The sequence below is a fragment of the Vulpes vulpes genome, chromosome 3 (genome assembly GCF_048418805.1).
Source record: "Vulpes vulpes isolate BD-2025 chromosome 3, VulVul3, whole genome shotgun sequence".
Classification (NCBI taxonomy): Eukaryota; Metazoa; Chordata; class Mammalia; order Carnivora; family Canidae; genus Vulpes; species Vulpes vulpes.
Window position 1 is genome coordinate 7,913,116 of NC_132782.1, and position 24,222 is coordinate 7,937,337.

The following is a 24,222-nucleotide window of genomic DNA, read 5'->3' on the forward strand; positions in this document are numbered from 1 at the left end:
ATAGTCACACACTCACACACACACAGAGAGAGAGAGAGAGAGAGGCAGAGACACAGGCAGAGGGAGAAGCAGGCTCCATGCAGGGAGCCCGATGTGGGATTCGATCCCCGGTCTCCAGGATCGCGCCCTGGGCCAAAGGCAGGCGCCAAACCGCTGCGCCACCCAGGGATCCCGTGTTTTTAAGATCTGATAGGGCTAGCCACCCCCACCCCCATTACTCTTCTTTATATTTAAGCTTTAGAGTCAACATATCTCGATCCAAGACCTTGGTATTTTGTGGGTATTTATTTATTTATTTATTTTTTAGATTTTGTTAATTCATTTTTAGCAAAATCGATAATCTCAAGAGCATGATATATCTTGCTGTTGTTCACATCTATTTTTTTGTACTTAATGAGAGTTTTATATCTTCCAGATGTAGGTTTGCATCTTTCTTTTCCAGTTTAGGGGTTTTGTATTATTTTCTAATTGGTTATAATTTGTATCAAAACTATTGATTTATATAGTTTTATATTCTGTTACTTTATTGAATCATCTTATTGTAGTTTTTTCATTGTTTTCCTTTTTTAAATTTGAATTTAGCCAATGTAAAGTACATACTTAGTTTCAGATGTAGAGTTCAGTGATTTTTCAGTTGCCTATATTTCTTGGTTTTGACAGTTATATCACCTTTTCACCTGAAACCAATTTCTCCCGTCCTGTCTTATTTTTATTTCTTTATTTTTTATTTGAGTTACAAAAATTTCCAATAGAACTTATGTAGCAGCAAAGCTTTATTTGTGACGTTAGTTAGAATATATTCACTCTCTTTAAACTTCCCCAAGACTCCTGTACCCCACTAGGCCTTGATATCATTTTATTTTATTTTTTTAAAGTAGGCTCTAGTCCAACCCAACACAGGGATTGAATTCATGACCCTGAAATCAATACCTGAGTTGAGATCAAGAGTCAGATGCCCAGCTGACTAAGCTATCCAGGTGCCCCTACCAGATGCCCTTCCTGGACATCCTCTTTGTTTCAGCCAGGTCTTACTCACCCAACTTCTTAGTCTTCATTCCATTCATCCTTTCCTTTGGTACACTTACTGAGGGCCTTGTTTCCTCTTCTGATTTGCATCTTTGTAAATGAAAAATTCCCTTGTATTCAGTTTTAGTCCTTCATAAGGCAGTGGACAGCTTAAACCTAATTCTTACTGTTATTTTTTTAGTAGAAGTAGATGAAGGAATAGTCCTTCTAAGTATGAAAAATTCTCTCATGTTTTAAGATTGCTTTTAAGATACCACACTGTCCTATCATGTAGTAAGATGATACGTTTTCTATGGGCAATTACGGTACAATTGACAAATCATGATTACTGTCTCTCATGCATGGCTCTTGGCTAAGCTTTTCTCACTCTCTTCTGTTTTGTTCTAAGCTTTATGCCAGCTGGCTATATGCTTTAATCTCTGAAGTAGCCACCCTCTATCATTGGTGTGAACTTCTTTAGGATACAGAAGATTGAACAGGATGCAAAGTTATGGGACAAATCCTATGAAGTTTGAAGAAAAATGGGAAAATGACTCTTACTATTGGGAAACTCAAATAATTTAAGATCAAAATTTAATTTAATTTTTTAAGTGTTTAACTTCAAGTCTAATGGGAATAACTTAACTTTTAAAATTCTCTATCAATTTTTCTGAAGAAAATATTTTTTTACCCTGAAATTTTCACAATGCACTATGCCATATATATTTAACATAAATTGGAGTTTTGAAACATGAAATGAATATGAAGTATCAATTCCAAACAACCTTAAGTCTATACCAGAGATGGAAAATAGTTCTCCTCTCATGCCAGTTTTATTTTTAAAATTTTATTTATTTATTTATTTTGAGAGACAGAGCATGGGTAAAGGGAGGGGCAGAGGGAGAGAGAGAATCTCAAGCAGGCTCCACACTCAGCTAGGAACCCGCCATGTGGCTTGATCTCAGAACCCTGAGATCATGACCTGAGCCAAAATCAAGGGTCAGATGCTTAACAAACTGAGCTATCCAGGAGCCCCCATGCCAGTTTTAATTGACTGGCTGCTTAGAAGATTATGTTAAGAATGGTTCTGAGGTTGTATCTGGCTTTCAAGGAAAGAGTGTTGTGAAGTCTGCCAAGGGCAAGGGTAGAGAAATAGTGGTATAAAGGCCTGTTTGAAATATCTTACCTATATTTCGAAACTTTAGGTATATGGGATGGGTTCCAGTAAGTCATTACTATGGATGATAGTGTAGCTGATCTCTGTTATATGGGAATGATGGCAAGTTACTACTCAAAGTCTTCAAAAATTGACATTTATTATCTTGGGATCAAGTCCTTAGCTCAGCAGACTTAGAAACTGAATTTTCACATTGAATTCAATCCATACATCATGGTTGACTCATAATAATCAATTTCATAAAGTAGATTTGTTAATTTATGCTGAGAACTTTAACTGGAAGAGGTAGCAAGAAACTAGTCAGCCTGATTAGCTCAGGATACTTGTAGTTAGGTTACTTGGGAAGCCAATATTATTGATTTATAAAAATAAATATAACTGCCATTAGAACCAAAATACTCACATTTATTGTGATTGGCCCATGTTTTTCTTGTATATATATAGATGCACCTGGGATGTAAAGCCATAATCTCTTTTTTGAGCATGAATTAGGACAAAGAGAATTGCATTAATTTAATAATCTTTTCAGTGGGCTTTATTTTGGGCCCAAACAGATTTTCCCATGTGCAAGTGCTTTGGCAAATGCTGCCAAAGTGCAGGTTGCTTTCTTTCTTTCTTTCCTTCTTTCTTAAATATTTTATTTATTTATTAATGAGAGACACAGAAAGAGAGGCAGAGACATAGGCAGAGGGAGAAGCAGGCTCCCCATGGGGAGCCTGATGCAGGACTCTATCCTGGATCTCAGGATCACTCCCTGAGCCAAAGGCAGATGCTCAACCGCTGAGCCACCCGGGCATCCCCCAAAGTGCAGCTTTCTGAGGCTTCTTTATCTATATGCATTTGATTGGCCAGTTCCCCTTTTGATTGACATATTTAATAAAGCATCATCATATAATTAATCAAATAGCAGTTAAGTCTTTCCATTTGTCTTTTAAGGTGACTCTGCATCTTTACTCTTGTGTATTAGGCGTTCAGCATTTTATACTCACAGAAAGATCTTATTTCTCTAATTTTTTAGATTCTTGTGAGAAGCCTCAGTAGCTCATAAGCACTTAGACTACATCTTAGTAAAGAATTGTATTTAGGTTTATTTTTAGTTAGTAACCTAAGAATTATTTAGTTATTTCAATTGTTTATATACAGATACTACAGAGTGAAGTAGGAGAGGTGGATAAAGGTTATGAGTTGTGTGCAACACAAAGAAAGTTTTTAATGGATGTTAATATTCAGTAAAATCTTTCAGAAGTGCACTGCTTTTCACACATTTTTTGCTGCATGCTCTAGCTTTAGCCCTCAGACCTCCCATGCAGACAGCACATATGTTCGATGAGGCTGTGCTGTTAAAGTTAGAATCTAATGATGTGTGGTATTAGTCTGTGGTAATGGTCTTATGGAAGCTGAATTGGGCTCAAGATTTTATCCAAATAATACTGCAATGCCTACTAAAAATGTGTTTTTGTTTCTTTTTCCTATTTTATTTGAGACCATGTTTCTAAGATTTTTCTTCCTATAAACCTCCCCATTTCTTGAATTCTATTCTACTCAACCCTGGAAAATGAAAGCTGGCCCCATTACACAATTTCTCAGTAGATGCATACTATTAAGCTTTACAGCAACACTCGGTCTTCTGCAGTAGTTTCTGGTTGAGGAATTCTAAATATATCATAACTATAGCTTTCTGGTTTTTCATTTAATTGGAATTAGGGGTGAGGGGGAAAGGAAAAATGGCAGGTTTGAAATGTACTTCAATTCTGTGGTCCCTATATGACTTATGGGACAAATCATAGAGTTGTAATTGGTTATGGTGACAACTTTTCCAAAAGGAGAGTAATTTTTTGTGTGAAATTGTTATCATTGGGGTGAATTTGCGTATATGGCTTAAGGATTCACTGCTTCTTCTATAAAGAAACTGGAGAGACTTACCAATACTTTTTCTTTTAACTAGAAGAAGATCTTATGATTATGTAGCAAGATAAAACAATACAAAACAAAACCAAAAAAATGCCATTTTAAAAAATAGCCATTTCTGAGTTTGGGGTGGGAGGTGACCAAAGAAATTCTGTTTTATGTAAGAAAGCATCTTGTACTTGGATCACATTTGTTATGCTCCTGAAGACCTATGGTGTTGTTTCAAGAAGAAGATAAGGAAAAAAGATCTCAACTTCATTCTGTGTGGTTTGAATTTAGGGAAATCTTTCGGGGATGGGGAAGGAGTCTCTAAGGGGGCAGGTTAGAGAGGGGAATGGGACTGGTGGACAGAGTGAGGTAGAAGTGGGTGCATGGCTAGACAGTAGAAGTGGTGGTAGTAGTTTTGAATCTTTGAGGCAGCAAATTCTACAACTGATTCCAGCTCTCTGGGGACCAGTTTTAATAACAGGAAAAGGATGTGTGTGTGAATCCAGAGCTGAACCCTAAGAATGAAAATATTTGGCAGTTGGGTTTATTAAGAGATGATTCTCTGCCTGTGGAGCACAGCTAGTGGGGCACGATTCTAACATTCAGAAAGGACACCCAGGCTCCATTTCTTTGTTTCACTCTTGTCCTTTAGGAAGAGGTTCTGAACTTTAGGCAGCATTTTGTGTCCTTGAAATCTGTATTTCTCAGTTCAGAGACTTCTGACAGCCTTTCTTAATAACAAGATATTGAGTTGAACTTTTCCTACTGACTAGGACTCAAAGCTGGGGACAGGAGGCTATAATAGGATGAAATAATTAGGGGCTAGACCATGCATTTGCTGAGTACTAATTAAGAGGTAAACAGGCTCTGCTACTCCTAATCATCACCTTAGCACCGCTCTTATCACTCTCTCCCCTCTCCCTGCTTCTAGCTGTAGAAGCAGAAGACCAGAAGACTAGGGTGAAAGTAAGAAAAAGCACGGGAAGGTCATCATTAGCCTAAGAGAAAGGATGTGGTTTTTCCTTTTTTTTTTTTTTTACTGAGGGAAGAAGAGATGCTAAACACCCCCAACCTAGGAGAGGGGGGTTTTACTTATAAAGATTTTTGAGTCCTGGTTTGATGTCTGCTCATGTTGTCGACTTGCTGATCTGTCCAGTGCCTATTCAACAGAGAGCAGAGAACGGAGAATGCTTGATGGAGGAGAGGCAGTGTGGACAGCCTGCACTCCCATGTTAGGCCTATCAAGGATGTGTGAGTTTTTGGAGAGTCAGCTGGGAAGGTAGCTGGGCCTCAGCCATCTTGACAGAAGCCTACTCAAGACAACTTGCCTCCAGGCAAGTATATCCTGGCAGAAAGAAGATGTGAAGTGAAGGGACCTCCAGGGGTGCAAACTGAAGGGGCATTGGAAGAGGACAAGCTGGAGGCAGATTTTCTGTCTCATGGAACCACATTTGCTTAACGAAAGAGCCAACATTTGGATACCTGCCACACAGAACTCATCAATACCCAGCTTTGGCCAAGAAAGGATAACAACAGGGATCAGATGAGAAAGAGCAACTTGTCTCGTTCCAACTCTTCCCTCCTTGCCATAAGCCTGGAGAAAGGAGCTCTAAAATGAGGCTGGCTGGGGAGGAAGAGTGAAAGATCACACTGTTTTCTTTGTCACTCTAAGTCTTTAAGGCCTGGACAGCACTGCAGAGGAAAGGATGAAATGAACTGTAAGTTGAAAGTTTCATATCAGATTGGGCTTTTACCTGAAAAGTGATCCAGTAAGTTCTGTGCAAACATTTTCAGAAATGCTTGTAAGGGACAAGAAAGGGGGACCTGAGCTAGTACACCCGAAAGTGGTGATTGGAGAAATATAAGACCCTTTCATGTGTGTATTCTATCTGGGTCATGCAGTTCTCCATTCTGGAGCTGCCGAGCCTTGTGTGCTCCACAAAAGCCACCATTGCATAAAAGCCAAAAACCCCTCTTGATTCAATCCTGTGAGTTGATTGTCATGTGTAGCACTGTGTGAAAGTGGTTGAGGGAGGGAATGAAACTCCTATCCCCAGTTCCAGGGACTATTCCATCCCCCATGGTTGCTATAGGAGCCCTTGCTTTAGACTCTGGCTCCAGTCTCCACCTGCAAAGGTCAGCTTTTACCCAGCCGTAATACCCTTCTGTCATAGCCAGTGTACTGATTTGGGATGGACCTCCTAGACTCTTTTCCTAAGAAAACTTGAGGACCTCTGGGTATACAAAGAAGAGCTTTTATAGCCTCAGGTCAGCGGTAGACTGTATTCTCAAATGTCTTATTACTGGTGTCTTAGGCAAACAAACACTGCACTCTAGGGATGTTTTTTGCACTCCAAATTGTGATTAAGTGATATTCTATATATATATCATGAGTTTTTCAATTTTTCTATGTAATTTACAGTCTTCATAATTATTAATCTACTACACAAAATTCTTCAAGAATATGTGTCATTCTTTCCCCAATTTTGGAAATTGAGGTATCTTTTTCCTGTTAGGAATGTTGATGTGGAGTGCCTGGGTGGCTCAGTCGGTTAAGCATCTACCTGGGGCTTGGGTCATGATCCCAGGGTCCTGGGATTGAGACCTGTGTTGGGCTCCCTACTCATTGGGGTGTCTTCTTTTCCCTGCCCTTCTCCCCGTCTCGTGCTCTCTCTCTCTCTTAAAATCATCATTTGCCACCTCTAAATTTTCCACACCTTTGCTGATTAATCTTGTGGATACATCTTTTTGTCATATCATTCTTGTGTTCAAAAGTTTTAATGGTTCCCATTGTCTCTTAATTTGTATAAGCTAAAACTTCCTGACTTCATGTTTTACATTCCAGTCTGGTTCCAAAAATTCTTTTAATCCTAGTCAACTACCACTTTCTTATGTGAAATCATTACTCAGTCCAAATTGCTTTGCTCACTGTCTCCAAAATATACTGCTTCAACATCTTTGCTCACACCATTCTAGCTATATGAATGTCCTGTCTCCACTTTTAGGTCTAAGGAAATTCTATCCATATAGTAATGTGTACTTTTAAAGAACATACTATTTTTATAAAGTTTTACTTGCCCACTCCTACCCTTACAAATTTACTTTTCTCAGCTCTGAACTTTTAAAGTACTCATTAATTTTTCTGACTTGTATTTTAAGTATATAAGATTGCCCAGCATGAAATGCCCAAGACTGAACAAACAAAACAAGAACCAAACCAAATGAAACAAACAAGTCCCCCAAAACTTAGTAGAAGCTAGAAAATGTTTTTTTTTTTTTTTTCAAAATGGAAGCAGTCTGCCTTGCAAGAAAAGATAGAGATTTGAGTAACTCTGAGTATAGATATTTTATTTTGAGGAAAAACATTTGAAGGGATCCTTTAATTGCAAAGAAACTCCAGCAACAACATATATTTTTATCCTGTATGGTGACATAACCAGAAAAATATACAATAATATTGCTATCTTGAGATAACAAGACTCTTACATATGATGAGTGGTATGGCTGAAAATATTGTTCTTTTAAACTAGAAGTATTTATCTGTTGAATTATTTAGAAAACACCTACAAGGGGCCGAGCACTATGCTGTTGTCTGAAATTCATGCATGTCTCAGAAATGAGGTCTATAACTCAGGAGCATTGGGGGATTCCCAACACTCACCTAGGCCTTTGTATGTAGGGTAAAGGGAACTATGCCCTATCCTTTCCCTCAAAAGCTCAAGCCTGAATGGAACCTTTCTGGCACTGGCTTTTCATACAGTATCAGCTCAGCTTGAAACAATGAAAGTAGCATATCTGATCACAAGCGGTTGATCCCCAGACATGTTTATTGATGGCACTATCAAGGAAAACAGCATACTGACATACAATACAAAGAAACTTGGCAGACTTTATAGTGGCAATTCAGTTTTGGCATTTATATTGGTAAAAACAGATTACAAGGCTTAGTGCAGCTCAAACCTTATTTAAGCTCGCAAAATGTCTGATTTGATCACTTGGCATTCCACTGAGAGCAACACCTCTATCTCTAGGAATTCCTCTTTATGCAGTTTACACTGGTATATTGCCTGTGCTTTTCTTTGAGTGTGTTATATAATCTAGTCTTTTTTGTTTGTTTCTAATTGACCCCATTCAAAGGATTCTACAGTCATCAGGCGCCCCCCCCCCCCCACATCAGAGCAGTTTTAAAATATTTAACTGAAGAGTGACACTTAGTGGCTAGAAATATTCATTACAGTTCTCTTCTGTAGGAATCTCCATTAACACGTCCCATGGTAATAAAGTAAATGATACCAAAATTTCATCTTCTTGGCAAAGTAATATATAGTATTTGAAGTGTTGTTGGTTTTGCAGCAGCTGTCATTCCATACCAATCCATTTAGTTAAAAAGCAAACAGGTGGCTCACACATATTGTTTGTACTACATAAATTTTAAAATTTTCCTTAGTCCTACTGAAATAAATGAGGCATTTTTGCTGTTGATTTCAATTTACCAGAATATATAACAATGCAGTGAAGATATTATTAATTAAGAGCACTGTTCACAGTGCTTGCCTTCTTCTAAGCGGATATCCATTGACCTGAAACGTGAACAAGTATCTTAAGCTAGACAAGTAATTTACACTTATACCTGTGAGAATGAGAAAAAACCAAACCAGACAAAAGATTACTGTGTCCTTAATTAACCCCCTTTGTTTTGGTACTCTGGCATAGAAGAAGTTAAATTAGAGTGAGTTTTTCAAATGTTTACTCCAAGACCAAGAGTTTATTCCTTTAAGGTCTAGGTTAAGTTTCCTCTCGATTTTATTGCATTTATGGATTTATTTTTGACCTTTAAGGAAGGTTTTGGGACAATAATTAGTGTTTTATTTTCCTGCAAAATGAAAGCATGCTATCTTGCCTGAGGTTAATGTGTTTTTAAGTCTCTTGAGGTGCTGTGATTGGAAAGCAATTTAGAATATTGTCTTCTGCTAGCTTCATATACAACAGAGAGATGAGTGGAAAATATCTGATTAGTGGGTGTGACAAAATATGGCACGACAGTCATGGAAAAAATGTAAACCATGTCGTTTGAGTTACATATTGGGTTTTTAAGTACCAAAGCAAATATAATAAAAAAAATTCTTTTGACAGAATTGATTCAGGGAGTGGGAGTGGGGGGAGGTGATACAGCAGTTTTTAACAAGTGTAGCGAAAGTCTTTTAAAAGTAAATCTGTATAAAGAGCTGACTTTACAAAACAGATAAATTAGAACGTGATTAGGCGGCTGAGAGAATCATTTACCACAAAGTGAACTATGTAAGATCCAAAGCAATTGTTTTATTTAGATACTTTCTCAGTTAAGTAAATTGAGTAAATAATTAACTTACTTCTCCACTGTCTGATTATTTTGAATGCTTACTCTCCCCACCCCTCCCCATCCTTCCTAGCCTATCCCCTCCCCACATTCCTAGCCCCTCACCCTGCCCATTAGAAAATGATCTCCCTCTTGTGCTCTTAGGGTATTTTGATTGTACTCTTAACTCTTAACATACTGTATTGTAATTACCTGTAATTGTTTTTTCACAGATGGTAACTCCATGAAGCTTGGAAGTGTATCTCTTGTTCACCGTACCTAGCATCTAGTATAGTGCCTGGCATGTAATAATTACTCAATAAATATTTGATGTTTTCAGGTTCCCAGAATGCTGGAATACAGCTGGAGGGAAGATGCCGAGTAAAATCCTTTCCTGGTCTCTAGGGGTCAGGGGAACTCCTTATTTGTGGGGTTCTTTTTTGTGCTTGTCCAGGAAGGATGATGAGTTTCTAGGCTATTGATTTTTTTTTTTTCTGCTCTTTCTCTTTGCTAATAGTTTCCAGGGGTTGGTGATCAAAAGAGGCCATTCTATTCCAGAGAATATGCAGTGGGAATTCAGTTTTAGATGGTATGTAGTAGATTTTTTAAAACAGATTTTATTTATTTATTCATGAGAGGTAGAGAGAGAGAGAGAGAAAGAGAGAGAGATAGATTGATTGGCAGAGACATAGGTAGAGGGAGAAACAGGCTTCATGCAGGAAGCCCCATGTGGGACTCCATCCCGGGACTCCAGGATCACTTCTTTAACCAAAGGCAGAGGCTCAACTGCTGAGCCACCCAGGCATCCTGTATGTAGTAGATTCTTTAAATAATTCTCCATATAGACCTATCAAGGAGACTGTCTTCACTCTTGTGGATGTGTAAATAAAAGTCTATGATGGAAAGAATATTATACTGGCAAATGGGAACCTAGGCCTGGTTCCACTACAAATTCTATATTTAAACTTGACTTATAATTTAATTTTCTTGGTCTTTGGTTTCTTCTTTTATAAAATTACAGAGTTGGATTAGGTAACCTCTAAGGCTTTAGCTCATCAGGACACAAAACAAAGATGTTGAGTTTATTTTATTTTTAAAAAAGATTTTATTTTATTTATTCCTGAGAGACACACAGAGAGAGGCAGAGACACAGGCAGAGGGAGAAGCAGACTCCATGCAGGGAGCCTGACATGGGACTCGATCACAGGTCTCCAGGATCATACCCTGGGCGGAAGGCAGGTGCCAAACCGCTGAGCCACCCAGGGATCCCCAAGATGTTGAGTTTAATTTTAATTGCCTACAAGGTCAAGACAGAACTGTCTACCAGATGACCATAGGCCAACAGGAATTGCCTGGTTGCTTCTTCATTCTTTGATTTAATGGAGATATCTGTTCAACATATGTATTTTGTTGGCTAGTGAGATAATCAATTTCCTTCTTTTAGTTCTTTAAGCAAAAAAACATGTTTTCTGAAAAAAAGACTTTTAATTTTGGTATCATTGTAGATTTACATAATAGTTTTAAGAAACAACACAGAGATCCCATGTGCCCTTTACCCAATGGTAACATTTTCTAAAATAAGAATATAATATCACAAGCATGATATTGACATTGATATAGTCAGTACATTTCCATCACTGCAAAGATCCTCATGTTGCCCTTTTATACTTATATCAGTTCCCTTTGTCCCCACCCATAAACCCCAATCACCCTAACATATTCTCCATTTCTATAATTTTGCCATTTCAAGAATTTTATATACAATGAATCATTCAGTATGTAACCTTTTGGGATTGACTTTTTTCACAGATTAGAATTCTCTGGAGATTTATCCAGGTTATTGCATGTATCAATAATTCATTCTTTTTTATTTCTGGGTAGTGGTCTATGGTATGGATATATCACAGTTTAACCATTTACCCATGGAAGAGCATCTGGATTGTTTCCAGTTTTCGGCTATTATGAATAAACATTTGTGTCATAAACATTTGTGTTCTAGTTTTGTGTGACCACGTCTTTGAGACAAATGCCCAGGAATGCTATTGCTGTGTCATATGGTAGTTACCTGTTTAGATTTTTTTTTTTAAACAAGCGACATCCAGCCTGGAGCCCAATGTCAGGCTTGAACTCACAACTCTGAGATCAAGACCTGAGCCAAGATCAAGAGTTGGAGGCTTAACCAACTGAGCCATCCAGGTGCCCCCATATTTAGATTTTTAAAGAAACTGCATGCTCAGCTTGGTCTCATGACCCTGATATCACGATCTGAGCCAAAACAGAGTCGGATGCTCAACCAACTGCACCACCCAGGCACTTCGTCTTTTGCCTATTTTCTAATTGACTTTTAAAAAACTGTTGAGCTTTGAGAGTCTTATATATTCTAGATACGAGTAATTTGTTAGATATGTGGTTTGCAAATATTTTATCCCATTCTATAGTTTGTCTTTTTTACCCTCTGAACAAGGTCTTTCACAGAGCAAAAATTTTAAATTTTGATGAAATCCATTTATCAATTTTCCCTTTTGTAGACTGTGCTTTTGGTGTCAAGTCGTAGAACTCATCTGCCTAGTCCTAGGTCCTGAGGACTTTGTCCATTTTTTTCCCCTAAAAGTTATACTGTTTTACATTTTATATTTAAGTTTCATCCATTTTATTATACTTTTGCATAAAGTATGAGACTTTGGTTCAAGTTCAAAGTATTGCCTATGGGTTTCCATTCCAGTTTCATCCATTTTATTATACTTTTGCATAAAGTATGAGACTTTGGTTCAAGTTCAAAGTATTGCCTATGGGTTTCCAGTTGCTCCAATGCCATTTGTTAAACAAGGATTTCTCCTCCATAGAATTTCTTTTGTACTTTTGTCAAAAATTGGTTGGGTGTATTTGTATGGGTCTGTATCTTTGTTCTCTCTTCTATTGCGTTGATCTGTGTGTCTCTTCCTCTGCTAATACCAAACAGTCTTGATTACTGTAGCTGTATAATACGTTCTGGAAATTAGACTGATTCTTCCCCCTTCCTTCTTTCCTTCTTTTTCAAAATTGTTTTAGCTATTCTAGTTTTTTGCTTTCCAAATAAATTTAGAGTTCTATCTATCTATCTATCTATCTATCTATCTATCTATCTATCTATCATCTATATCATCTATCATATAATCTTTTTGGGTTATTGATAGAAATTAAATGCATTAAAACTGCATACCAATTTGGAGAGAATTAATATCTTTATTCTATCGTGCCTACCAATCAATGAACATGGTACATCTCTCCATTTATTTATATTTCCTGTGATTTCTTTCATCAGCTTTGTATAGTTTTCAGCATGCAAAAAAATGAATATGTTTTGTTAGAATAACATTTAAGTATTTCATTTTGAGCAATTATAAATGATTTTGTATTTTAAATTTCAAATGTTCATTGCTACTGTATAGAAATATAATTGATTTTTGTATGTTAATCTATTCTATTACCTTGCTGAGGTCACTTGTTCTAGTAGGGTGTGTGTGTGTGTTTGCACATAGATTCTTTGAAATTCTCCATGTAGATAATCATGCTGTTTGCAGACAGGGCAATTTTATTTCCTCTTTTTCAATCTGTATGTCTTTTGTTTCTTGTCTTATTGCAAGGTATTTCGATATATATCTTATTACAATAATTGGTGTTGTCATTTTAGCAGTTTCTGTGAAGTATAGAAACCTTACTTTCCTTTGTATTCCTTTACTTTGCTCTGTTTATAATTGTCATAAATATTTCCTCTACATACATACCACGTAGGACAGTATTGTAATTTTTGCTTCTATTGTCTAATATAAGTTAAGAAACTCAAGAAGGAAAACCTATTGTACTTACTAACATTTTTGGCTTACTGTGTTCTTTTTTTCATTTCTGATGTTCCAAGTTTGCTTCTCTTATTCCTTTTATTTTTAGGGAACTTCCTTTAGCTATTCTTTTAGGATAGGCCTACTAGTATTAAGTTCTCTCAGTTTCTCTTCATCTGAGATGTCTTTATTTCTTCTTAATTCCTGAAGGATAATTTCACAGGGTATAGGATTCTGACATTTCTTTTATTTCAGGACTTGAAATATACTGTGCCACCTTTTTTTTCCCTCCAAAGATTCTGAGGAGAAGTTCACTGTCATTCAGATAGCTTTCCTTCTATAGGTAAAATATCATGACTGACTTCAAGACTTTTTCTTTGGCTTTAGTTTTCAGAATTTGAATTATAATTTGTCTTGGTGTAGATTTCTTTGGGTTTATTTGTTTGGGGTTCACTCACCTTTGTGAGTCTATAGGTTTATGTCTTTTGCTAAATTTGGGAAGTTTTCAGCCTTTCTTTTTTGCTTTCTTGCTTTCTTCTTCTTTTTCTTCTTCTTCTTCTTCTTCTTCTTCTTCTTCTTCTTCTTCTTCTTCTTTAGTTTTCAATGTAGTGTTCAGTAATCCATCAGTTGCGTATAACACCCAATGCTCATCACATCACGTGCCCTCCTAATGCCCATTAACTAATAACCCCATTCCCCCACCCACCTCCCTTCCTTCAACCCTCAGTTTATTTCCCATAGTTAAGAGTCTCTCAGGGTTTTTCTCCCTCTCTGATGACTTCCCATTCAGTTTTTCCTCCCTTACCCTATAATCTTCTGCACTGTTTCTTATATCCCACACACGAGTAAACCATGTAATAAGTATCTTTTTCTGATTGACTTATTTCATTCAGCATGATACCCTCCAGTTCCATCCACATCGATGTAAATGATAAATATTCATCCTTTCTGATGTCAGCCATTATTTAAGTGCCTTTCATCTCTGCCCTGTTTCTCCTCTCTTTCTAGGATTCCAATGACACAAATGTTAGATCTTTTGTTATAATCCCATAGATCCCTGAAGCACTGTTCTTTCTCTTCTTCTTTTTTTTTCAGTCTTTTTAATCTATGTTTAGATTAGGTAATTCTGTTGTTTTTTCTTCCATTCACCCTTTCTTTCCTTTATCTCCTATATTCTTCTGTTGAGCTCATTTACTAAGACTTAAATTTTGACAACTGTATTTTTCAGTTCCAAAATTTCCATACGGTTCTTCTTTATATCTTCTCTTTCTTTGCTGAGGGTTTCTTTTCTTTTCTTTTTCTTTCTTTCTTTTTTTTTTTTTTTTTTTGCTGAGGGTTTCTAATTTTTCATTTGTTTCAAGCGTGTTTGTAATTGTTCACCGAAGCATTTTTATTTATTTTTATTTTTTTAAAGATTTTATTTATTCATAGAGACACACATTGAGAGAGAGAGAGCGAGAGAGAGGCAGAGACACTGGCAGAGGGAGAAGCAGGCACCATACAGAGAGCCCCACGTGGGATCCAGGGTCTCCAGGATGACCCCTGGGCTGCAGGCGGCGCTAAAACGCTGTGCCACTGGGGCTGCCCTGAAGCATTTTTATAATGGCTTTTACAAAAATCTCTGTCAGATAATTCTAGCTTTTTTGTCACCTCCTTTTGGCACACATTGATTGTCTTTAACATTCAGTTTGAGACTTTTCTGGTTGTTAGTGTGGTGAGAGATATATTATTGAAAGTTGGACATTTTCATATTATATTATGAAACTTTGAGCTTTATTTAAACCTTCCCTTTTGGTTGGCTTTATCTGACATCACTCTGGCAGTGACAGGAAGGGGAAAGGTGCCACCATGTTAATATTAAGTGGAGTAAAAATATTAAGTAGGTTGCTGACACTTGAGTGGGAGAGGCTCCTTATTACTGCTAGGTGGCAGTGGGACTCTGGCTTCCTACATAGTCTCTACTGACCCTCTGGTAGGGGTGGCCTTATTACTACTGGGTGATAGTGAGAGTCCCATTCTGCATTAGGGTGCCTCTGACACTCCTCCTGTAGAATGGAGAGGGTGCCTCATTACAGGATTGAGAGGAAGTCCTGGCTCCTTATGTGTTCTCCACTGACACTGCAGGGAGGGGGAAATCACAGAAGTCCCAGCTTCTTCTTTGGACTTCTTCGATGCTCCTTTGGTTGAGTGTGAGAGTAGATGTCTAGGCTCCCTTCTTAGCCTTTGCTGGATGGGAGTAGAGCTGGTTTTACTTTTTGTGTTCGACTGGATTTGAGCAGTTATTGTCCAAAAGTTTTCTGTCTCATGAGGTTGACCTTTCCTTGGTCCTTTGGTTAGAGAGAGCAAGCTCTTGTTGGGGTGATTTTTATGCTTGTTGGTGTTTCCAGGTTACTGGCTTCTTCAGCAGTAAGTCTGGGATGTATGAGGCAAGAAAACCCAAGGGAGGGGCACTTGGGTGACTCAGTTGGTTAATCATCTGACTCTGATTTTGGCTCAGGTCATGATCTCGTGGGCCATGAGATCAAGCCTTGCATTGGGCTCTGAGCTCAGCAGTGGGGGTGGGGTTCTGCTTGGGGTTCTCTCTCTTCTCGCCCTCTGCCCCTCCTTCTCACTTGCATGCATTCTCTCTCTCTCTCTCAAAATAAATAAATAATTCTTAAAAAATATCCAGAAACCCCAAGGAGCTCACCACCATGTTGTTGCTTGGGTTTCTATGTTCCTAGCCAGGCTGTCTTCTCTGCACCTTTCAGAGTTTTATATGTATTTTATTTATAACATCCAGGATATTTACTTGTACCCAGTGGGGGAAAATATGGAAAAACTCATCTACTCCATCTTCCTGGGATAATGCATCTTTTAATTGTCTCAAAATAGAGAAAATCTTTTATTTGCTGCTGAGGTTAGGAGTTGCTATGAACAAGAATGGGGTAGTTTTGGGCAAAGAAAGAAAATTCCATTTTAGTTAATTTTTAGTGTTTTTGAGTGTTTGAGGAGAGGGAAGGCAAACAGATTCTGTCACTCCGAAAAAAGATCCATGAGTCCTGATTGAATGTGTGTTTGTTCATTCATTCATTTATTCATCATTCTTCAAACGTTTATAAATCAACACTGATGCCTGGCAGTGTGATTGGTGCTAGGAATACAAAGATGAGTAAGATTATTATTGCCTCTTAGGAGCTCAAAATCTAGTCTGTTGGTTCGACACCAAAATAAGCAAATAATTATATTGTCTTATAGTAAGTGAACTGAATCCGGAGAGAGGAGTTCTTTGGGTGAACTGGAAGATGGTGATGTAGGCAGAAGAAATAGCTTGTTTAAATAGGCTTAAAAGTACAAAATTTTGTGGGCCTAGGAGTATGGCAAGCATCAAAAGGGGTCCATATCAGGGCGTCGTGGAGGACTAGGCTGAAAATATAGATTGGGTCGGATTGTAGAGGGCTATAATATGTTATGTAGTGCTAAGGAAGTTTAAATTTCCTTCAGGCAAATAAGAGTAATCTTTAAACTATCTGAGTGAGCATTTAAAAATTATTTTTGTTATGTATATAACTATGTCTATATGTGTCCTTTTCCATCTTTTTACATGTGTGGGTATAAGACTTGCCATTGTTTCTTCATCTCTCTTTCCCCTTCTACCTTTCCCTATATGATCATCTGTGGCGAGAAGCAGGGGGTAGGGGGGGAAACGTTCACTTAAACATCTAGAGTTACTAGATAGAAATGTGTAAATGTAACAGATGCACAAGAACAGCTCAGGATGAAGCTATTGTTTCAAATCTGTTCTCCCAGATAGTTCCATTTTCACTAGTTGTGAGTGTGAGTGCATGTGTTTAAATATAGTATCACCAGTTAATCCCAGTAGTCACCTCATATCCCGTCACCCCCTCACTGTCCTTCCAGCCTACTAAACAATGGTGTTTTTTTCATAGAATCTAGAATTGTACATTGATGGGGCTATCTTACTTTTAGGAAATGAAAAATCCATATTTTCTCCAAGAAATGAGAATGTATGATTCTAGCTCATTATGTTAAAATAGATAAAATATTCTTTATCATGTAGAGTGTTACATTGATTTTTTATTGTTTTCTTCTTAACCATCTCCATTTATGGTCACTATCTCTTTATGTCTTCAGATATATTCTGTTAGTATCTATAAACTCTTACCCTCTTTGGTAATAGCATATATTCAAACCTTATGGTATTTCTAATGTATTGGTATATTTTTAAAAATCTCATATACAATAACACTTTATTTTTATGCTGTCTAAATCTTTTATTTAAAGACATCTGGTATGTTTGGCTCAGCGGACAAAATATGACAGTGCTGAAAAGTAGTATTAGCAATTCTTATGACTTCTTACATATTTTAAGATGTTTATGGCAGAAATTACATACTGTGGTGGATAGAGTAGCAGACTAAGAAAAATTTATCACTGATATGCAATTATTTATTTGTGATCTTGGGAAAACCAGTAGCTTTTTCTATGATATTTTAAACCACAATTTTATATTATAAAAGTGGCAAGAATTGCCCAAAATATCTGTGAAATAGGAATACTGAGATTTTAAACATAGTTCTGTTTTTTTTAAAGTATAGCATAATACATTGCTACTATTAATATTTTCAAAGTGGCTCACCTGAATGCAGTTTCTTGTGGTGATTAAAGACATGCCCTTTATATTGCTATATGATAATTTTTTGGTTTGAACTTCTACATGAATTATAAATGAAAAATAATATTGAATTATACTTCCACTTGTATTTATAGAAATTCTTTAGATACTCAAATCTTTTAGATATTAAAATTGAATTAGTATTAAACTAAATTGGAAAAATTGTTACAAAATTTCAATTATGTTTTATTGCTTACAGTTTTATTTCAGAGATGTTAATTGACTAAATACTATCTCTGTAATGAGACCATGATAAATAATGCTATTGTGTTAGACATGTATAAGAACCAGTTTATAGTTTGGTATTTCAGCTTGTGTGTACTGTCCTCTGCTGGATGGAAAACGTCATCCTAGTTCAAATGAACAGCACCTTACTGCCTTACTAATGATTTATCCTGATTAAACTTTGAAAGTCTTTGTGTTAAATTTGCTGAGGATAGGATAAAGAAGCTCAGTCACAATCCAGTTTCCTCAGATCTGAGTGATTCTGGGAAGTTCTTTGATTTTTGGAATAATTAATTTTATTACACAGTTTTTAATCATCTGGGAAGTTGATTAAAAAGAGAGACTTAATTACTATGGTGTGTCTATATTTATGTATATTTATATACCTTTTATTGAAGCCAAATACCAAGGTTTGGCCAAACCAGGGTACTAGACAGCCTATATTATTGGAAGTTTTGTGTATAGTGACTGACATTGTGAATTTTGTGCATTTCTTTTTCAGACTAAAGTTATTTAAAAATTGTGCATGCTTAGTAGAGGTGCATGAGAAGAAGAATGCTGGATTTTGATCTGATTCACAATACACATGCCAGATATATTTTGCTTTCCTGAAAAAGTTGTACTATCTTTACTCCTTCTCTAAATCTGTTGCCTTTCTAAGCATGATACCAAAGGCAAATATCCTGAAGGAAAGAGTGATAGATTTTTACTACAAAAAATTTAAAGCTTCTGTCTGCCAAAATCCACTATAAACAAGATTGAAAGGCAAGTGACAACTGGGAACAATGGCTGCAACACATATGGTGAACAAAGGGTGAAAATCCTTCTTATAAAGAGCTCTTGAAATGTAAAAGAGCATCTAATACATGCCAGGCCATCATCTCATCTGGTGAGCTAGGTACTGTTATCTTTATTTTACAGATGAAGAAATTAGGTTTTGGAGAGGTCTTACTGTTAGTGATGGATTAAGACTTCAAACCCAGTGGTCTAACGTCAGAGCCTGTGCTCTTAACCACTATAAGGCAGTGCCCTCCATTCTTGTAGATGGTCAGAGACGTGAACAGTCAATTCACAAAGAAAGATATCCAATAGACAGTAAGCATATAAAATTTACTTAATCTTTCCAGAAATCAAATAAATGCAAATGAGAATAATGAGTAAACATTTTTGTCTTTCAAACTGAGGTGTAAAAAGGGTGGTTATTTTTTTTTTGTTGGCAAGATACAGAAAACCAGACAATTGATAAATCCTTTCTGTAGGAAAATTATTTACAAAGTTCGTAAAACTTTGTGCAGTTTTAACATTGTAATTCAATTTTTGGCTTTTTATTCTGAGAAAACAACTTTGTATTTATGAGACTTAGTTACAAGGATATGAACTCTGTTTATAATAGCTAACTAAAGACTGGAATTGGCCAATATGTCCAACAATAGGAAATTAGTTAAAAAAGTTAGAGTACATCTACAAAATAGAAACTAGTAGTTGTCTAAGATGATATTTTAAAGGACTGTTTAATGACATTTTAATATTTATACTGTACTTTAAAAGAATAAACCAGGTCACTAAATCATTAAGATTTTGTTTAGAATATGTAAATTTTTGCATTTGATAAAAGATTGGAAAAATTTATACCAAAATGTTAACACAAATCATATTATTAGTCCCATCGGTGGGAATATACTTTGGTGGTTTTTTTTTAATTTTTAAAAATTTCTACAATAAATAGACATTTTAATTTTTTAAGAAGATAAGTTACCACGAAATTTCCTTTAAATTACCTCTTGTTGCATGTAAGATGTTTCAAAGCATAGTTATGGATTTGCAAAAGGAAAGTTTTGACCTCTCCATCCTTTTTAAATTTCTAATAAATAGTACACATGGGCCATTATTTTGATTTTAAAAATGGGTAGTTATCAGTAATGTTATTCCCAGATAAACTTGAATGATGTAATTTTTTTCATAATTTCCAGGTGGAGTTTTCTTAGTTTCATTTGCTGGCCAAATTTTTATTTTATTTTCTTTAATCCCTCCACAGTTATATTTGCATTTCTATTCTTTCTTTTTCTAATTATTTTTCTACTTGAAAATGCTTTTCTTGTTTTTATATTTCTTCTTTTGTAAGACAATTATTTCAGTCTTCATTCTTCGAATCTTTCTTTTTCCCACACAGTGAAAATTTTGCAAAATTGGTGTGGAATTTGTTGTGAGAAATGGAAGATTGCCTACTTGCTTATTTTGTCTTATGTTATTTATCAGAATTAGGATTATATGACCTAGTTCCCAATAGTTAGTGGTTTAATTTTAGCATTTGTTTATAAACTTCCACCAGTGTCTTTATTTTCTGTTAATGTGGGACTTTTTAGATTAGGTCTTATTCCTGAATGGCTGGGATGTTCTTCCTTCTAAGCAAATGATCTCTCTCCTATGCTTTCTGTAAGTCCATTTATATTTGGAGACATGGCACAGTACTAGATGATTCAGCAGAGAGAGGAGAAAAAAAGATCTCTGGCCTTCATTCTCCACTTTCTCCTGATCAGAGTTCCAGCAGGTATCTTGTATATGCTGAATTTTTCATCTTGCTCAGATATATCGGGCAGTTTAAAGCAGGCAGGGGTGTAAGACTTTGAATTGATATCTTTAAATCCAGAGTAAATATTTCAAGGTTGCTATATGATAGACTTGGTGGTTTGATTTGCTGCAATTCTGTGATTTGAACACTGAGTGGCACTAAAGCCTAGGTCACAGACAAAATATTGCTGATTCAAATTCTAAGATTCAGGGGTCTGTTGATGGGTATGTCTTTGGGAAGTGCAAAAAGGATCAGTAAAAGGTACTTTGAGCTGAAAAAAAGAAAGGAAGAAAGAAAGAAAGAAAGAAAGAAAGAAAGAAAGAAAGAAAGAAAGAAAGAAAGAAAAGTTCATTTGACAGCTATTTTGGAAGCTGGAGGCTTAACCAAACTGTTGCTATTATTTGTAAATTATTTGAAAACAAGACGTAAGCTGCTGTTAAAATATCAAAGATGATTAACCTCACTGCAGCCTATTCTTGAAATATTTTCCCTTTTTCTTTCCAGAGAAGGAGGAATTCATACTTAGAAGATTTGCAGACAGAGTGCACCCATATGTATATTGTTAAGCTGTTGTGCCCAAAGTGGGCAATACCTATGGTAAACCTTATTTCTAAACTCAAGCATCTGTAGAGATGATTTAGTTATATTTATAAATATGTGTTCATACATTTGACTGATTTTAGGAAATATCACCATCATTCAAGTTTGAAAAGAATTAGAATTTTGTTATTTTGGAGGAGGAAGAAAGTCATTCTTTTCCTTTCTAAATTTTAAATTCTTTTTTTTTTCTGCTAATATTCCATTTGTATATATACTCTTCCCTGAGGAAAGGCATAGTCTTATATCTTATGTGTTTTCTAGAATCTATTGGATTTTTAGCTATACCTCTTTTCTGTATTTTAAAATTTATTTTCTTTTAAATTATTTTCTTTAGGACTGCAGCACACATCCTTAACAGTCCGTTTAGAGTTAATATTATGCTACTTCATTTAAAAATGTAAGAATTTGCAACCATGATATTCCATTTACCTGCTTTCTATCATTATTGTTATAGTTGTCATTTATCCTCTATAGAATTAAAAGGAAAGAGTAATCTTTATATTTATTCAGATATTTACTATTTCTAGTGTGCTCAATTTCTTACTAGGTATCTGAGTTTCTTTCTGGCATCCTTTTTTTTTTTCAGCCTGAAGACTTTATTTTATCATTTCTTATAGTCTAAGCATCTTGACAACAAACTTTCTTATTTTTCTTTTATCTGAAAATGTCTTCCATTGTGCATTTATTCTTGAAGAATATTTTCTCTGGGTATAGAATTTTGGGTTGATATTTTTTTCCTTTTAGAACTTTTGTGTGTTGTTCTACTATCTTCTGATCACTCTGATTTCTGATAAAAAGGCAATATCCATGTGAGTCCTTGTTCTCCTGTAAGTACTTTGCCTTTTTTTGGTGTGTGTGTGGCTATTTTTAAGATTTTTCTCTTTGTATTTGGTTTTCAGAATTTTGACCACGATTTCCTTAGATTTATATTGCTTGGAGTTTGCCAAATTACTGAAATTATACATTTGTATCTTTCACCATTTAGGAGAGATTTTTGGCCATTATTTCCTCCCCCTTCCCCCCTGCATATTCTTTCTTTTCTCTGGTTTCTGGATTCCAGTTATACAAGTTAGTCTTTTTGATATTTTGCAACAGGTGTCTGAAGCTCTGTTCATTTTTAAATCTCTTTGCTCATAAGATTGGATAACTTCCATTGTTTATCTGAAATTTCACTGACTTTTTCCATCATTATCATCCATTCTGCTGTTAAGTCCATATGATTAAGTTTTATTTCAGGAATTATAATTTTTCTTCTGTAATTTAGATTTTTTTTTTACAATTTCCTTTTTTTAACTGAGATTCTCCATCTTTTCATTCATTGTGAGCATATTTCCAATTATTTCTTTGAGTAAAATTTTAATAGCTACATCAAAATATTTCTAACATCCCTGTCATCTTGGAGTTGGGTTCCATAGATTATTTATTTACTTGAGAATGTGTAATTATTTTTTTCCTGATTCCGTTCATTTGCTGAATAATTTTGAATTAATTTCATGACATTGTGAATATTACATTTCTGTAGCTACAAAGAGTGCTGTTGCTTTGGTTTTAGCAGACAGTTTTCCCAGTTGAAATCAAAGTACTGCATTTCCTGAGTGGCAGTTTCAAATCTCAGTTTAATTTTTAAAGTCTTTGGTGGGTTGCCTTGTGTCTGTCTCATGCATGCAAGATTCAGTGAGCACTCAGAGATCTGGGCAGATTTTGCAGAATCTCAGCCTCTTCCTCTCTATTTTTGGAAATTTCCACTGCAGTATTTAGTGGGAGTAGTAGTAGAACATTGTTCTCTGGTTCTTAAGGCCAGAAAGGTTGTGTGCTAAAAGCCATATAAATGAAAAACCTCATTCTGTACCATTCTCCTTCTTCAAGTTTTGATTTCCCTTCATAATCTGTCTTCTTTTGTTTATTCTCCAGTAATTTAAGGTTTTTTTTGGGGTGTGGTGTTTTTTCTCCCGGAACTTACCATTGTTTTCTGTATGAGGACCATCCTAGTATGAATTTATTCTGCCACGTGGGAGGCAGAAGTTTCATATCACTCTTGACTCAGAATCTCTAGTGGTTCCATGTTAACTCCAGAAAAAACAACAACAACCCTATCTCCTTATCCTGATACTGTTGGATTTTCTTAGTATGACCATGACCAATTTTTTCAGCCACATAATTCTTCCTTCTTTCCTCAGTCTCATGCCCATTTATTCATTCTGTGAATTAGCTATAACACAAAAAATCTCTTAGTGTCACCCCCACATGCCATATATTTTCAGTTCCCTGTGTTTTGTTCTTATAGCTTCCGATGCTATAAGAATGCTAATATCCCTTTCTATCTGCTCAAGTTCTCATTCAACTATCAAGGCTAACATATCCTTTATTCTGCAGTAGAAGTAGTTGCTCCCTCTTCTGTGCATCCATTATAATTTGTTTATTCTAATATTTATAGAGCCAGTTAATTTTATATATCTGTCTATGCTACTTTAATCAAGAAAGGTCTAATTTGCAGTTTTAGCAGATGTGGTATGTAGCATAATAAGTAATTTGAATGAAAAAAACCAGTGACATTTCCTTGTATATATATTCTATCTATTTTACTGTGTTCTGACTTACGGGTCTAATAATTGTACTGCAACAAAACAGTGTCTTGGTAAAAAAGCAAATATAAAAATGTTCACATATGTTAAACTCTAATTACATAGATAATATTATTTTTTAATATTTTATGTAACTTAATGACATTGAGCTTGATATACACAATTTAAAAATTTTTATGAAGTTCAGTATATCCATTTTTTCTTTTGTTACCTATGTCTTTGGTGTCTTCTCCAAGAAATCATTGCTAAATCCAATATAAGGAAGTTTTTGCCCATATTAACTTCTAAAAGTTTTATTGCTTTAGGTCTTACATTTAGATCTTTGATCCATTTTGAGTTGATT